Genomic DNA, 18,468 nt, shown 5'->3' on the forward strand with positions numbered 1-18,468 from the left:
AAAATAAACAGAAAGTAGGTTGGACTTTTTGTTTTAATTCTTCTAACAATGAGGGATGCCTATCTGAGAAAGAAGAAAGAGGTGTCACATCACTTCCAGCAGGCTTTGACCACCCAACTTTCCTAATCCTGTCCTTCCAGACGCTTGGGGATTCAGCAATTACTTGGAACGTATAAGCTCTCCAGAATCCTTCCTACAAAGTCCTTATACACTTAAGCCGGAAAGAATTGGTATCTGTTGCTTGCAACCAATGTGCCCTAGCATAGGAAGTGAGGTGTTGATAATCTCTGTGGAGGGTAAGCTATCACTAAGTTAACAGGGCCTCACTTTCTGAGTTTCCAGTTATGTTCAATTTTCCCTATTATCTTGGATCTGCATTTGGGGGAAATCTAAACGCAATCTTAAAACTAAAAGTTCCCTTCCTTTCCCCCTCAAAAAACTATCCATGAAAACTTTAAAACATTTAGTTCCTTTCATACTTCATTAAATCTGCCATACTGTGTCTAAAAATACAAGCAAAATGCAATATGAGAATAATAGTGTCTCATACGAAAATTCCCAAAAGACAATTATTTTTTTTAAATGCTTATAAGGCCAGATGAATTTTGGAGTTAAAAAATTATCTCTTGTGATTTGAGACCTCACTGAGATTTTTTTTTCTTAAACCCTCTTTAAGATCTAATGTGCAAGTTTGTAGTCACCCTTGGGGGACTTTTAGTTTTAAAATATTAATTAAAAATGATTAGCTAATTTTTAAATCAATTAAAATATTTTTGGCAGATTTATATTTGGGTGTATGTTTATATACCATAAAAGAGATTACTGTTGACAAATTGAAATTAGATAGCCGGTTACCTCTGATAGCAACCTAATTGCTTTATCTAGTTAAACAACAAAAAGAAGTATAGATATAGAGAATTTTCCAAGCACAGCATTTTCCTGATATTTTCACTACCAGCCTAGTGAATCACAAGACTCTCAAATATACACAGAGAAAGTGAGCCCTCTGTGGAATTACTCAGAAGAGACCTCCACTTACCTAGCTTTCTATGTCAGATTATGCTGGAGACAGGCCTTTCCTCTTCCCTGATCAAGACAGGACTTAAATTCAACAACTGCAGAGCTACCCACTGTAGTATCTTCAACGTATATTTCTCAGAGTTGGGCCAAATGTATTTCTAGGCTTGTGTATGAAAGTGCTTTTTATTTATTTATTTATTTATATTTTGGTTCTCGTTGCCGCGTGCAGGCTTTCTCTAGTTGCGGCGAGCGGGGGCTACTCTTTGTTGCGGTGCGCGGGCTTCTCATTGCCGCGGCTTCTCTTATTGCAGAGCATGGGCTCTAGGCACGCAGGCTTCAGTAGTTGTGGCTCACAGGCTCTAGAGCGTAGGCTCAATAGTTGTGGCACATGGGCTTAGTTGCTCCACGGCATGTGGTATCTTCCCGGACCAGGGTTCAAACCCATGTGCCCTGGGTTGGATTCTTAACCACTGCGCCACCAGGGAAGCCCCTGAAAGTGCTTTTAATACAGCAAAGAAATCTATGCCCAATGTTGTATTGTATTAAGCATTCATAAATTGCTGATAATTACAAAATAACCTTTGACTTTTTCTGCCTGTACTTCTGAATCACTCAAATTAGGACATGCTCTCTCAAGAAACAGTGTATCTGATCTTTTAGAGATTACTTACTAACCCCAGGGTATGGGAGCGGAAAGCTATGGTTTCAGCACCACCTATACACTTCTAGATAACATTTGCTGATATTGAGATTATAGAGATGGTGTGTGCTATAATGTCAAAGAGACATGCAAATGATAAAAGTCTGGGTGACACCCATAGTTTGGGTCTTCTTTAGAAATCAAAATTGAAGTGGAATATTAACTGGGATTTTTAAAAAACAGCAATGTGAGTTATAGGGTGGGGAGATGGCTTCAGAAAGTGTGGTTTTGTGGCTCACATAGCAGAGATGGTACACATGGCCATGTTTCCACGTGTCCCAGCTCTGGGAAAGGATCTCAAGTTGTCTCTCTTCAGTCACACCAAGTAAAGGCAGTAGGGTTTTCTCTCCCATGTCCCACATCCCCCTGTTTGTCAAGGGCAAAAATTTCTGGGTTTGTGTGTATTCTGTAGAGGGGCTTGGGAGTGACATTCTAACCTGTAAGTGTTCTGGGTCACTACAAGGGGGAGATCCTTACTGAGGGTTTCAGATGGAGCTGAACGGGCATCAGTTTCTCCCATCACATCAGTTCTCACCAGATATCCACTAGAAGGATAGCTGCTGTAGCTCCTCTGCATAAAGTGCAGGCACAGGCCACATGGATGGGAATGCATGGGCACTGATGGACCGCCATGCCCCAACAGTGGTCACATGGCAGGAGCCAGCAGAGTCTCAAGGCTCCTCTGCTCTTCCTCGTGTGGTCCCTCCAAATCGTTTCCTCTCATTGAATGACCTCCTCACATGTCACGGTCCATGCATACTCCTCTTGTGCCACCCACCACTGCTGGCCACCCTACTCCAATCTGCTGAGGGCACCTCATCTGTTTTCTTTGCTGGTAATTGTGTGCATGTGTGTCATCCTGCTTCAATTCTCCCCTTGACTAGCTTTACTAGCTTTGCATTCCTACAAGTGACAGTTGCTGGCCTCTGAGTGAACCCCACACAACCTGCCCTTCCCAGAAGGTGGGACAGAGTTAAAAACTGGAATCTGTTTCTTCAGAGCAGTAAGCTACCCAAGAGCATGTAGGTTGAACCCAAATCCTAGTGAAGTACTCACATCTTTCCGGCAGAGAATCACTACTTGTTTCTCTAGACACTCTCCTTTCTCCCAGCATCACTGACCACACCCACCCCACCCAACCCAGATTGCTCAACCTCAGTTATAGCCACGGCTTCCCTTGAGAGCGACAAGCTCGGGCAGAGCTTGCTCAATGAGGGTGAGCAGCCGCTCTTGCTTAAAGGCAGGGAGAAGTATCGGGTGAAACACCAACACAATCTCCTGCCATTCCTTCTTCCTCCCCAGAGTCACGGAGTCTCTGAGGTGTGGTCACCTAATGAGAGTAGTTTTTGTCTCCACTTTCTGGACCCTGTCTCATGCCCACTCCCACCCCTCCTTCAGATCTCCCAAGCCTGCTCTAGTATCCCAATTCCTAGCTTTAAAATCTCTTCCTTGCCTAATTATGGGGTGCATCCTCTCGTTTCAAAGCAAAGACCTTCTTAATATAATCCCCGGTCTCCGTACTTTTCACCTAAGATTGTACAGCGTTCTCTCTTCAGGAAGAGTCAATAGTTTCAGCACCTATATGTCTGCAGTTGGGGTCTTTCCATGCCCATCCTTTTCTGTGATACACTTTCAATCACAGGCCTATGATAGTCTCTGTTCCAAAATCAGCTGGGACTTCAGAAAATTTTCTTCCTTGCTGCAAACCATTTTTCTCATAGGCTCACAACTCTCTGATTTCAAGCTGACTTGTTCCAATGCTCATCTAAGATTATATTAGTTTGTGGAGCAGAGGTGCCGTATACCAGGATTCTTCATCATTTCAGACAAGTGTTCATGTGTAAGGGATATGAGTTTCAACAATCACAAAAGTTGAGTATACAGAGATAGAGTTTTCTTTATACCTTCATAACTAAACACACCTCAGACACTCCTTTTTTTCTGCTGATGCTAAAAACGTAATCATTTGTGAATTGATTTTAAATCAATTAAATCACAATCATTTAAGAATATTAAAATAGAATGTTACAGTCTGAGTTGTGGCTGAAGCTCCAAAATAATGGATGCCAATCATTCCCACATTTGACTTCCTACAGTGGAGGTAATTAAAACAAAAATAAAAACAAAAACAATTACGCAATCATTGGCTCCTAACCCCCTCGTGAGTATAAAGGGAGTAGTGTGGAATCTTTCCTGTAACTTCTAACCAAGTGAGAAAAAGTTCAGCGGGACCAGTCACAAAGCTTCCCATGCACAGATGGGATAAGAAGCGTTCAACTAAACTGTGTTCTTCTCTCACAATTTTCTTTGCATAATTGTTCACCATGGAGAGAAAAGGCTAATTTATTCTTACTACTTTAGACGAACTCTCGGGCAGGCCCCTTAGGTTATCTGACTTTCCTCAGATGACACCCTCTAGCCATGTCAGTGCTGCCTAAAACAGACTTGTTTTAGTAATTAACGTGTGCTTTATGTAACAACCAAAAACTTAAATTTCATTCAGAGTTAAAGTTTCCACCTCCCTTAGCTCAAGCCCATGATAGATGGGAAGCCAGCTGTGGAAAAGGAGAAGGCAGATTCTTCCTTCTTTATTCTGTCAGCATCTCCAGGAACCTGCTGAATTTACCAGCTACAGTTTCTGATCCCTCAGGGCTTGGAGCGTGGAAAGGGAGAAGAGATAAGGCAAGAAAAAGTTTTGCCCAATTGGCACCAATCTGGAATTGGTCTCCACAGAGATTGGCGGGTATTTAAAATAGATGCTTTCTCTTGTGGGCGTCTCTTCATAGACGCTTGGAAGGATGCTCTATGCCGGCCCCAGGTCTGTTTGCTGTCAGATCCATTCTTACTCTACCTGCCCTGTATTTCAACAGAGTTGGCTTCTTTGGGTTTGACCAACTGGAGGTCAAATGGGGATTGGAAGGTGGGTTGGGGGGAGAAGCCAGGGTACTTCTCCCCATCTCACTTTCCCTCCTGTGGCCTCTCCAGCGGCAAATGGCTGCACTTCCTCAGAGAGTCAGTCCTGCTGAAAAGCCCCACTCTGATTCCAGCTTCTTTATGGTGGTCCCAGCCCATGGGGTCCAATATCAACACCCCTCACTTTGCTCTCCAACCTGAGGATGTAGTGGTTTCCTGCTCTTTCCAATCTCTGGGTTACCTCTCCATCCCCTTTCTGGTTCTCAGCTCCTCTGTTACCTGTGCAAACAGTTCCCTGCAGTAAGTTTCCTTCACTGTAAATACTTGAAGGTGCTTTCTGTTTTCCTAGTTAGACCCTGATGATACACTCCAACACACATACACACCGCCTCCCCCAATACTGGGGATCTCATCTTCAGTTCCCGGACATGGGCATGTTCTCTGGCTGACCATTTGCCGCTTCTCCCTCCTTCCCTGGTCCTTGGGGATACTTGAGTATCTTTCAGTTGAGACCTCTTTTCCCTGCCAATGGCCATCTTAGATGGAATCTAAGTCAACCAACTACACGCGTCCTAAATCTGATCCTCAAGAAAAACACACTGTAGAGACTGTCAGTGGAAGTCTAATTACTTCCTGTTTTAGCCTGGTTTCCCCTAAAAGCAGACTCTGAGCCAAAGGTGTCTGTATAAGCAATTTCATATGAGAATATGATCCCAAGGAATAGGAGTAAGGGATGAGGGAATGAAACATGGATGCTCTATTAGTTTCCTATTATTTCTGTGTCTTAAAAACAATACAAACTTATTATCTTATAGTCCTGAAGTCAGAAGTCTGAAGTGGATTTTACAGGCTAAAATCAAGGTGTTGGCAGTGCTGGTTTCTTTTGGAGCCTCTGAAAGTAGAATCCATTTCCTTGGGTTTTTTTCACATTCTAGATGCTGCCAGTATTCCTTAGCTTATGACTCCTTTTTCACAAAACTCCAACCTCTTGCTTCCATCATCATACCTTCTACTATCTCTAATTCTACTGCCTCCTTCTTATAAAGACTTTTGTGATTACATTTTGGCCCATCCAGATGACTCGGGATAATCTAACCATCTCAAAATCCTTAACTTAATAATGTCTGAAAAGTCCCTTATGCCATAAAAGATAACATATTTACAGATTCCAGGGTAAGAACATGGTCATCTTTGGGTGTCATTTTTCAACCAAACACAGATGCACTGGCCACTGCTATGGACAAATCATTCCTACAGAACCTTCTAAGTAGTCTTATGCAATCCGTCTCAGGACCACCCGCTTAGGGGAAGAAAGGGAGACAAAGTTCTCTGGCAGCACCCATCCCTTATTGATCAAGGTTGTCCCATGGGTGTTAACTCCCCCTTAAGTCCAGGAGTCAGTGCCTTAGTGCCAAGTGGGGTCCTACGGCATCCCATGCCACAGCCTCAGAGAAGCCCCAGCACAGGAAACAAGAGGTTCTAGGTAAGATATAGTCAATTTTCACTTCCCAAAGTAGATTGAAGCCTAGATGGCTAGAGTAAGAGGTGAAACCTAAAGAACCTAAAGGGATTAATAATAGGCACCCAATTGACTTCCTTGCTCTAATCTGAAGACACAGGAAATTTTAGTCAGTTTGCTTCTCTTTCTCAGGCATCAGGCCACTCTTTCTTCCTTAGAAACCTTCTCACAAGGCTTCAGGTGAAGAGGAAGCATCCCATGGCCACATCTCATGGGGGAGAAGAGGGACAAGGGTACAAACACTTCAAAAGCCTAAAAGGAAAGAATCAAAATATATCTCTAGTGACTACCCCAAGGAACTGATACAGAAAGAAGCTCCCAAAGATTGGACTAAAGCACCAAGAAAGGAAGTCAAAAAAAATGTTTCTCCCTCTGGCTAGAGACAATTATTACCAAGAGTACAAACTCTTCTCAGAGAGCACCAGGGAGAGAGCATTTGAGTCCTAACCTGGTATACTTCTAAAATGCTACCAAAGTGACAGAATCAGGAGGTAAACAAGATAAGCTTTTCAGGTCATTCATGTTCTCAAGGACAACTGCCCTTTGATGAACAAACATCTGGATTTGTTGAAAACCTTAGGGCTGACTTCACTCTTCTACCATTTATCAGAAATGGGAGAAAAATATTTGCTTGTGTCTGGGGACTGGAGTTAGAGTAAAGCACAACACCTCCACACTGATGCTCAAGAGTGTGAACTAAGACAGTACTGTCTCGCTTATCAGATAAACAAAGACAGAAAGGAGAAAATAAATGTAATTTTGAAGAGGGGATGAAAAAATGAACATTCTGACAATTGCTTGGAACGTATAAATTGATCATTTTTGAAAGGCAATCTGGTCTTATCTATCAAAATACAACAGGTGCTTGCCATGTGACTCATAATTATACTTCTGGGAAAAAATATCTTACAGAAATATATAAGCAAATGAGCAAAAAAGTATGTTAAAGCATATTTGTTACAACATTGTTTTGAATTGGAAACCATCTGAGAAGCTATTTTAGAAAGAAAAGGAGTTATTTCTTTAGGTACTGACATGGAAGGCGCTCACAACCTATGAAGAGAAATTAGCAATTTGCAGAACGGTGAATGTGTTATGATCCAGTTTATATATTTTTAAAATAATATTTGCATCTGTGAAAACTTAGGTAGGATTTCATTATAATGTCATGTCCTTAATATGTTTTGGAACAAACACTGCATTATATTGTCCCTATCATGGCCAACATCAAGGTCATGGAAGAGAAGATGTAGCACTAGAGCTACTTCCTTTGTGGTTCAGACAAACTCTTTTGTTTATCATAATAATGGTAAAATGGGTGATTAAGGTGATAGGAATGAATATAAGCTCTGTGTTAATGAGAGTGCTAATAGTGATAAGAAAAGAAAATCCATTCTCTTGAACAAAGAGTGTATATAATCAAATGCTAGATGTGCCCAGTGATGTCTACATTTTGTTGCTATTCTTATGAGTTACACAAATCCTTAGAAGTAAAAAATAATTTTGCTTTAAACTTCTAAACTCTACAGTTCCAACTCCTTTTTCTTTTAAAATAATTTATTATGTGCCTTTTTAAAAAGCAAGACAAGATTCCTGAAGAAGACAATTATTGAGCTACAGCAGAACAAATTTATGTATGCTCATAAAAATCTAAAAAGTCTGAAGACTTCAGACTAACATGGCAGATGGAACGTGATGGTAAATTTCTTGCAAAACCCCACTGAAATAAGAGTGAAAGAATCAAATCAAGATATAAACCCACCCCTGTAGCAACAAGTTTTATATGTTACATCTGAGGGTGTATTTATTTTCATTTTACTGTTAATAAGATTTATTATATTTATTCAATATTTCTTCATATTGATGTACATCATTTTTATCATTAGCTTTATGGATGTGATAGTAAATAATGTTTTAATTGTTTTTATATATTATTAAATAGCTTAGGCATAAAAGGCATGAAAATTAATGTTAAGCATTTTTGTACTTTCGAAGCTTAATAAAAGTTAATAATGCATTCAAAAAGAAGATTCACAAGGACTAAGAGAATGTAAGAGGATATAGTAGTAAAAAATCGGTGTCAACACATTTTTGGAAGATGGAAAAATGTTCAAGGAACCAAAAGCTGAACAAGTGCCCCAATTAGGGGGTGGGGAAAGGGAGGAGCAAGTGATTGAAGCAAGTCACCTCATTCCACAAAACCCAGAAAGACTCAGGTACCGGGGGCACAGTTGCCTCAAAAGTTGGGCAGAGTACCACAAACAAGAGGAGAGTCTGAAAGCCTGGGATAGGGAGCTAGACGTCCAGATCCCCTTCCTCATCTGACACATCCAGGCAATGGCTGCTGATTTGGAGCTCAGAAACATGCGGCTCTCTTGCTTTCCCATCCACAAGATATTGAAACTTCTGCATGGGAGTCAGGGTTAAGATAGTCTCTGGAGGGAGAATAGCAAAAAGATTGGGACTGCTGCCTGCATCTTTGTAATCCTGGGAAAACTGCCACCACCCCAGTAGGAAGGAGGAGGAATCCAAGAGGGTGGAAAAGGCAGAGGAAAAGCTTGAGCCCTTGTAAAGGAGAAAACCAGAGCCTTCTCCAGAAGAACCAGAATTTAACTTCAAGACTGAAAAAGTAAAGCTGTTTAATCAGCATTATATGAAACGATAGAATGTCCCTTTGTAATTGGTTTTGCCTCAAAGCAGTAACCCACCATTCTGAGAGCACTTTTTAAAAAATAACCATTGTCTACCCTGGGAGAGGGAAAAAAGAAATGTTTAATCTAAGGTGGCTGAAGACATCAAATTTAAATTCCAGACTTGTACCCACTACAGTCAGCAGAAAACCCTGCAAACATAGATCACTTATTTGGGAAATACCCAAAGCAGCAAAAACCTAGAGCAAGTATGAGGAGATTTCCTGTCCTTGGAATTAGATAGAAAGAAATCCGGGGACATATTGTGGTGACCCACAACTTCAGTCAGTATGCACAAGCCAAAGACACCAGGGGTTAGGCAAGCACCCAGAACTACCCAGTGTTACAGAGAAATATTTTTTCACATATGAGATTTCTATTCAAATCCACTTGGATCAAGAGAGGGGGAACCTATAAAGACGTGTTCACTATACCTGGTTACAAAGGTCTAAGAGCAGTCCCAAGAAGACCAACAATTTGAAAAATTCAACAAATTTAACTCAACTTGTCGGTGACAGTGAAACTTGGGTCACCATCAAGACCCAGCTGTATCAGTTATCTCTTGCTATAACACTGTTACATAAATACAACCACAAACTCTAAGTGACTCACAATCATAAACATTTATTTTTCTCACTAGTCTACAGGCCATTTGGGTAATCCTGGTGCTCTGGGACAGGCTTAGCTGATCTTGGCTGGACTCCCTCATGGATCTGCAGTCAGCTGGGGCCTGGCTGTCTACAGTGGCCTCAGTATACAGCTGGGATATCTCCTGTCTCATTCATGTAGTTCCTACAAGGCTAGCCCAGCCTTGTTCTAATGAAGGAGGCTGGGGTCCAAGAGAGGAAGCAGTAGTACCCGAGGCCTCTTGGGGCCCAGGCTCAGAATGAGCACATCTTTATATCTGCTGCATTGTATTGGCCAAAGCAAGTCACAAGGTCAGCCCAGATTCAAGCGTGGGGAGGTAGAGCACTTCTTTCTAGGAGGTGCTAAAATTTCACATCACAAGGAGCACGGTTACAGGGACGGGTGATCAACGGAGGCCATTAAGACCATTAATCTACCACACCAGCATTTGACGTAAGAGAATTAGTTCTGTGAGTAAATCAAAAGAACTTGGTTAAAGGCAATGTGATATCCTGGAAGAAAAAAAAAAAACCATATTAGTGAGAAAACTGCTGAAATCTGAATGAAGTTTGTATTTTAGTTTAGAGTAATATTAATTTCCTAGTTCTGAAAAATTCTTCTTAGTTATAAGATGTCAGCAAGAGGAGAAGCCAGGCGAAGAACATATGGGAACTGTACTGTCTTTGCAACTTTTCTGTAAAACTAAAATGAATTCAACATAAGAAGTTTATTTAAGGAGGGACATTATAAAAAGAACCTGGAGTGTAGGCCATGTCGGTGTGCAGCACCCTTAACCGAGTGCATTCCTGGGTCACGGAGACTGCTCTATCCTGTATGCAGAAACCCTACTGGCCTGGGAAAGTTTGACAGCACGGGGGGCACTGAAAAGCCAGAGCAGGTGGCTTGGCCAGGGCCATGTCTCTGCAGACCTCCCAGGTGACAGCTACACTGAGCCTCAGGCTTCGGCAGGGCAGGCGCCAGGCCCAGCAGGGCAAGTGTTTGCGCCAAGATCCTTCCTCAGTGTGCATAACGGGGTGTTGACCCAGCTGGGCCTGGTGCTTACAGCACAGGGCACACAGCCACAAGGCTGCAGTGCTTGGAGAGTCTCTTTTCTTCCCTTTTTAAACAAGTGAAATCCAGACTGAACCATCGTCTTCTGACTTTGTGAGAGAGTCAAACTGTGACCTTCTTCGCCACGCTGTATCTCTGAGTCTAACGTGGAGGCTAAATGAGACACAGAAGCACACAATTATGGTACAACATAATAAGTTCCAGGAAGTGGGCATAGGTTTCTTGTCTGTTCTGCTCTCTTCCTTCAGGAAATGCCGACTTCCTTCCAGGGTGGTTAAGATGGGGTATCTCCCCCACCCCTGTGCGCTCCAGAGGCAGGCATATGACGTAGGACCCAGACCTGGTTGCTCAGAGCACCCCATCCCTCTGGGCGCTGTATGGTTAAGGGAGAGGCACATGCTCCAAGTGGGCTAATCAGACCTTCTCCATCACATCTGAGATAAGGTCTCTGGGAAAAGAAGAGTCTTCTTTCTCTGGTACTAGAAGCAGTTATAAAAATAGACTGTCAGAAGCTAAAGACTCCCAGAGGGAAGAGCCAAGATAGGGAGAGAAAAAAAGCATCATAAGGTAGTTTAAGCTCCTGGATGCAGCCAAGCCTGAGGTCAGAGACACCTCTTGGGTTTCCATACTTCTGGCTATAACCTAGTTTGAGTTGGGTTTCTCTCACTTGCACCCACAAGAATTCTGCCTAATGCAGAGATCAGTAGTTGGAAGTCGGGTGTTGCAATTGACAGGCATTACAATGTGAATTTGATTGAAAACAAGTGGTATGCTGGGCAGTGAAAGTGACTCTTCATTACCTGGGAATGCGACAGTACTTTGTAAGTGATAACAAAGCAGCTGGGAAGATTTTTCCTATCTGTATCCTGAGGACTCAATCCAGTTCATTTCTGTGTGTCTGGGGAACCAGCTATGACAAAGTTAAAATGGGTTGACTGTGTTTTAGTCAAGCTTCAGTGTGGTCCTTAAAGTTTCAGGCCAAGCTCGCCTTCTGACAGGAGACAGGAAGGGTCCAGATAGCCTCACCAAAGAGATCATTTCTTTCTCGAGCAATCTTTATGAAGACACAAAAACTTATTTTTCTATATTGAAAGGAGATAATATTGGGGAAACCTAATTTCCCCAGTGCTTACCAGACACTTCAGGCTATACGCTTCCAACCTCAAAAAGACTGTAATTTCACCATTTTAAAAGGACATCCCCAAGGATGAACCCCATCTCATTATCCCAGCCTGTTCCAAGGACAGGGACCAAGAGGCAAAAAGGTAAAGACATTGCTAAGAGACAGAAACTCTGAAACCAAGTTGGATTCAAGGACCATGATGTGGTATGATTGCATCTTAATTGCTAGCCTATTGGATTTCCAGAAATTGTATAGGCTGGCCTCCCTCTGAGATTTTAAGGAAGTGTTATTTCAGAGACTCTGCAAGCCCTGTAAACAGGCTTTGTGATTGATTGCTCAACCCTTGAGGCAGTCCCCAGACCGCCGGAAACCTGCACCAAAAGGAAATGGGCTACAGTTCTCCAGCACCTCTTCCTGAACTTTATGGCTAAGTTCAAGGAAAGGACTGCAGGAAACCATATTTTAGCCTGCCTCTGGCCCAAGCCCCAATGCAGCGTGATCAGCAGTAAACCAGATACTGCATTTTCATGCCCATCTGGCTTGTGTGTCTAACACACAATTGATTCCAAATCTGGAATCAAAGGAAGAAAGGTAAATAATTAAGCTCTGCCTCAAACCCCAACACTGGGGAGTTGGTACTTTCTCCTGTAGGCATTCGGGAACAGTAGGGACTTATCACCAGTTTTAAACAGGTTTAAGGCAGATAAAACCTGTGGTGTGCTTTGTAAAGGTAACTATAGCAGCACGGTGGATTGGCAGGAAAAGGGTAAGACTGGAAAAACGAACAAAAAAAAATTAGTAAGCGATAGCAATAGGAAAACTAATAAAGGCTTGAACAGAGTTATAATGAGTAGGGGAAGCAGTGAGAGACACCGAGATTATGCAGAAGATGAAAAGCTCACTAATACAGGAAACACAGCAGAAGGAATACATCCTGTAAGAGAGCACCAAGATTAAACTTTGTGGATTGTAAATGGATACAAGTCACTGGTTTTGTTTCTGCTGGAGAGAAGGAAGAAGCAGACAGCTGGAATTCTGTCCAAAACAGAAGGAAAGATTTTTAAATCCCTGTTTATTTTATACTTGAAAAGGATTCGTCCTGAAAATTGCCAAGCTGTTAAGATGCTCTTAAGGGATTTTGGCAAGATATACACAAAAGAACCCCTTGGTTAGTTACTGAAACACAGCCCCCTGGGACCTTAAAGCATAGCAGGCACTCAGGAGACTCTAGGTCCACTGCACAAGGTTTTAGGTTAGATAATGAGGCTAATTACATTCTTTTTAGCTTCCGTTTAACCTGGATGAGAGCACGGTGCTAAGCAATCCTCAGGGACTCAGCAGACTATATAAATATGCAGACCAGAAAAACTTACAACACACTTTTGTGATTTATAAAGGCCCGAAGAGATGATTACCTGCCCAAGGGAGTTTAGCATCAGTCCTGTTCCTTGAACATCCCTTCCCTTACTGGGATTCTATTAAACACTGAATTTCTCAGTGCTGTACCTTTCCTGCTTTGTCACAGCTTTATTTTAGTCCCTAAATAATTCTACCAGGGGTGCTGAAATAAATACTCATTGGTCTCTCGGGCAAATGTAGATCCAGTTTGGCAGTTACCGTTTGTCCATCATACAGGGTCTCTGTGAGGATTAAATGAAATCTTGTGGGGTGAGTGCCTAGCTTAGATCCCAGCATGTAATGAGAAAGCACATATGGCGGCTAGCCCCAATTACATATAGCACTGAAAATTGTGGCTTTAGCTACAGAAGAGTTTAGAGAAAAGACACTTTGCTATTACAAATATCTGATAACCCATCCCTATTTTCACTCCAGTATGTACTTCTTCCCCGCTTGATGCTTCTCCAGAATTACTTTTATGACAAGAATTCAGGAACTTAGATGTTTAACTTAAAAAAAAAAAAATTTAACTGTAATCAAAACACCCCTCAAAACGTTCTTTGTCTAGGTCTAAGATTATTATTCACTAGCATACTTATGCTTCTAACTCCTTGCAAAGAGTAAAAATTGTTTCTCACCATCAGTGAGAAGACAAGTTCTTTCCCAGAAACAGCTTAAAGTTCTTTCCCCAACTTGGCCTGCTGCACTTGAATTCAGGGTTTCCGCCCTAGAAAGAATGTGGTTGTGCTCGAGTGGAATGAGTCACTGAATTCTAAGCAGAGAAGTTTTCATCTCTTTAAGAGGGGCAGCGGTGAGTTGTTTTTTTATGGTGAAATAATGCTTAAAGTGGACCAGGACGAGAGCTGAGAGCCGTCCCAGCTCATATCCTCTTTTCCATGCCTGGCAGCTAGGAGAGGAAAGGAAGAACTGATGAGAGAGAAAGAGAATATTTGAACTCTGGCAACGGGCCACTCGGCTTTGTTGATTTACCAAGTAATCTTGGCTCCGAATAAAGGTCCTTGGGTGACGGTATGGAACATTAAGCCACTCTGGGATGCCCATTAAATACTTGTTGGCCATCTGTAGGGAGCCCTAGACCTCATCAAGTCCTGCTGCCCTATTTGCTGCTGAGAGCTCTACAGATAGATTGCATCCCAGCTCGACCTTCTTTGGACTCCATCTATAGAGCTCGGCCATTGTTTTTGAGATTTGCAACAGTTCAGCAGGGCTCCATCATCAATCATGTAAAGATGAGGTTTTACTGAGTAGTCCATACAAAGAATGAAGTTTTCAGATGGACTTATAAATATGTGACTCACCCAGGCTTTTTTTTTTTTTTTAATATTGCTGGGGATGGATCAATTTAATTTTACCAATGGTCTTCTATATAATACTTCATGGAATCATCACATCTAATTTGAGAAAGATAAAGTCAATAACATCAGTTCTATTTGACAGACTCACATAATAGGCATATAGTGAACACCTACTAGAATGTGATATGTTCTGCTAGATGCTTTGGGAAGTACAAAGCTGAGTAACACATAGTCCCTGCTCTCTAATAGCTTATAATCAAGAGGAACGACAAAGCAAAGGCACATGTAACTACAGTACAAAGTGGGCTATGAAAAGCTTTTGATTGTTTTCCATAGACTAATGGAAAAGCATTGACGGATTGTATGCAGGAGAGTGACACATTTGTAACTTTAGAAAGATCACCGGGCCAGCAGGATGGAGAACAGATTTAAAGGGAGGAAGTGAAGCAAAAAGCATTAGGAGGTTACGGCAACAATCGAGGCAAAATATAAAGGAGGCCCAACCTAGTGCATGGACTACAGAGGGAATGCATGAAAAGATTTTAATCAGAGGAAATTAATAAGGTGGGGTGGCAAATGATCAACTGATGAGGGATGCAGAGGGAATGTAAAAAGGAACAGCGAGACCTCTGCCTTCGGCAGCTGGGTGGGAAGCAGTATGTTCACTGTAGGAGACCATGGCAGGGATGGAGATGGGCATTCAGGCCAGGCCGAGACAAGAGAGCAAGGGAAGCCCTAGGGAACAGTGTCACCCACGACAGAGTGTGGGGTACATGAAGCAGCTTCACAGCAGACTAGGTCCGGAAAGCAGGCTGTGCAGGATGTGGATGCCAGGCACAGAGTTGGACTTTAATTCAGTGAGCAAGGGAGAGACGTTCAAGCAGTAGAACAGCATGATAGAAGCAGTTTTCCTGGAAAACTAACCTAATCAACAAAGAGACTAAGATCCCGAAAGGTTAAGTGGTAAGAAGACACCTAGTCAGTGGAACTAAAATGCAGGTCTTTGGACCAGGGTCCATTCTGTGCAAGGGAGAGAAAATTGGCTGCTTCTCAGAATTCTAAATGTGCCCTCCTCTCTCCAGGAAGTCTTCCTCCCTTAGTGAATTCCCCAGCTATGATATTTAGTTTGGACCAGATATTTAGCACATTAAGAACATGAATGAATACTTCCACTATTTTTTAGTAACAACCAAAGAGCCCGGTCCAGTGTTCTAATCACAAATGCTCAAAAAAATCCCAGTGACTGCTAAATGTAAATAATGGCAATGGTCTTTAAGACTCCTTCAAAGGTAGGAATCTAGTGGGAATAAAAATGGTATAAAAACACTTTAAAAATAATAAAATGGCTTCCAAGCACACATCAGTATTATAAGACAGCAATAACAAGAGATACATTTTACTGAGGTTTTATTCTGTGTTAGCAGTTATTCCATGCATGATTTCATTTTGTCTTTACAAATATCTATTTGATAGATGAGAAAACAGACAGAAGGGTTAAATAATTTGCTCGATGCCATGTAGTAAATGGTGGAGTCAGAATTTAAGCCCCAAGGGAACCCTCCGACACTGTTAGTAGGAATGTAAATTGGTGTAGCCACTATGGAGAACAGTACGGAGGTGCCTTAAAAAACTAAAAATAGAACTACCATATGATCCAGCAATCCCACTCTTGAGCATGTAGCCAGAAAAAATGAAAACTCGAATTCAAAAAGATACATGCACCCCAGTGTTCACAGCAGTACTATTTACAATAGCCAAGACATGGAAGAAACTTAAATGTCCATCCACAGATGAATGGATAAAGAAGATGTGAGATTATATATATATATATATATATATATAAAACTGAATACTACTCAGTTACTCAGCCATAGAAAAGAATGAAATAATACCATTTGCAGCAACATGGATGGACCTAGAGATTATCATACTAAGTGAAGTAAGTCAGAGAAAGACAAATATTATATGATATCACTTATATCTGGAATCTAAAAATAGTACAAATGGACTTATTTACAAAACTGAAACAGACTCACAGACATAGCAAACAAATTATGGTTACCAAAGGGGAAGGGGAGAGGGATAAATTGGGAGTATGAGATTAACAGATGCACACTATCATATATAAAATAAACAACAAGAATTCACTGTATAGCACAGGGAACTATATTGTATTCAATATTTTGTAATAAACTATAATGGAAAAGAAGTTTTAAAAAGAATATAGATAGATAATGTATAACCCAATGACTTTGCTATACACCTGAAACTAACACAATATTGTGAATAAACTATACTTCAATAAGAAAAAAAAAAAGAATTTAAGCTCGGATCTAACTCCAAAACCCAACTTGTAAATAGTCCCCTATTCTGCCCTTCAAAGTAGTTGGCTAGAGAGAGTTCAAAAGAAGCTAGAAAGAGAGCAGCAGGGTTTGTTTGTTTTTCTTGTTTTTTTGTTTTAATCAGGACAACAGTGATTTTCATAGGGCTGTACAGGCCATTATAGCAGACAGTTGTCTGTTACTCAGAGCCACAGTGAGAATCTACCAACTCAGGAAAAAAACATTCCCAATTGCAGCCGAACTATTTGGGAAGAACAAGTTCTTATCACACTGGAAATAAAGACTAGGAAGGAGGACAGAATGAGGGGAGTGGGCTGCCATTAACCTCGTTTATTTTAAATAAGCACTTTGATGAACAAAAACAATCACGAAACCTCAGTAAACCAACTTCTAATCAGCACGTGTGCTTTAGGCACGCATGAGCTTGCGTGCAATCATGCTTTCCCAACTCGCACAGAACTTGAGGGGAAGCGCTGGAAAACCAAATAGCCAAAGTCAGCCTAAAGCAGTGGCCTTTCCTGTGAATGTCTCAGAGCTATTATTTTCATGACATAAAATGCTGTGCTTTGGTTCTCCCTTTTCATTAAGGCCCTTGGGTAGATCTTTTTTTATGGATGTCATTATTTGCTAAAGTAAATTTAAGAAAGAAATTCCTGTGAGAGCAAAATGATGAGTTTTTTAAACAAATATTCTGTAATATAACTTTACCACAACAGCTCTCTTTACCATCTTTATTCATGAGCAGGCAGTGAATTTTAAATCTGCTCCTTCTGTAATCCATCTCTTGAGAAGAATGAAGGTTGAGCTTGATGAGAGGGAAGGCTCACAGGAGAGAAACTCCTATGCTGGGCTAAGCAGTCATCCTAGTTGAGAAGGGATTATGGGAAAGAGGAACCATAAAAAATACCATGATCAAAGCAACACGTGGGAAAGGAAAGAGAAAGAAGTAGGGTGATAAAAGAAAATAAAAGCAACATGATTAGAGCATGCAAAAACTGATTTTTTTTTTTACAAGTACTGATTCTTTAATTTTTTTCCAACATTATTTGACCTAATATTCTCAGTTTCATAGTACTGTCTGGATTATATCAAAAGTGTTGGCCCGGGCTTCCCTGGTGGCACAGTCGTTGAGAATCTGCCTGCCGATGCAGGGGACACGGGTTCGAGCCCTGGTCTGGGAAGATCCCACATGCCGCAGAGCAACTGGGTCCGTGAGCCACAACTACTGAGCCTGCGCGTCTGGAGCCTGTGGTCCGCAACAAGAGAGGCCGTGATAGTGAGAGGCCCGCGCACCGCGGTGAAGAGTGGCCCACGCTTGCCGCAACTAGAGAAAGCCCTCACACAGAAACGAAGACCCAACACAGCCATAAAAAAAAAAAAAAAAAAAAAAAAAGTGTTGGCCCATTGTAGTATCAAATTTGGGAGCCATATGGTCAATCCCATCAGCAGCAAAGCAATTAATTATATATGACTACTCCAAAATAATCAAGTGTTGATTCAGAGGAGAAGTATACACAGAAGTAAAGGATGAGAATAAAAAAGGCAGGGGGCAGTGCGGGGAGGAATGGGGGTAGGAACCACTCACAAGCACAGGAAATTATTCCTTACGGAACAAAATGCATGTTTAAATTTTATATTTAAGTTGCTAAGAGCAGATAAAACAATTGAAGTAGTTTAAGAAAAAGGAAACAAATAGTAAATCTCAAAGATGTTGTTACTACAGCTATTCAAAACTATAAATTAAATAGA

The sequence above is a fragment of the Balaenoptera musculus genome, chromosome 18, assembly GCF_009873245.2.
Source record: "Balaenoptera musculus isolate JJ_BM4_2016_0621 chromosome 18, mBalMus1.pri.v3, whole genome shotgun sequence".
NCBI classification, from domain to species: Eukaryota; Metazoa; Chordata; class Mammalia; order Artiodactyla; family Balaenopteridae; genus Balaenoptera; species Balaenoptera musculus.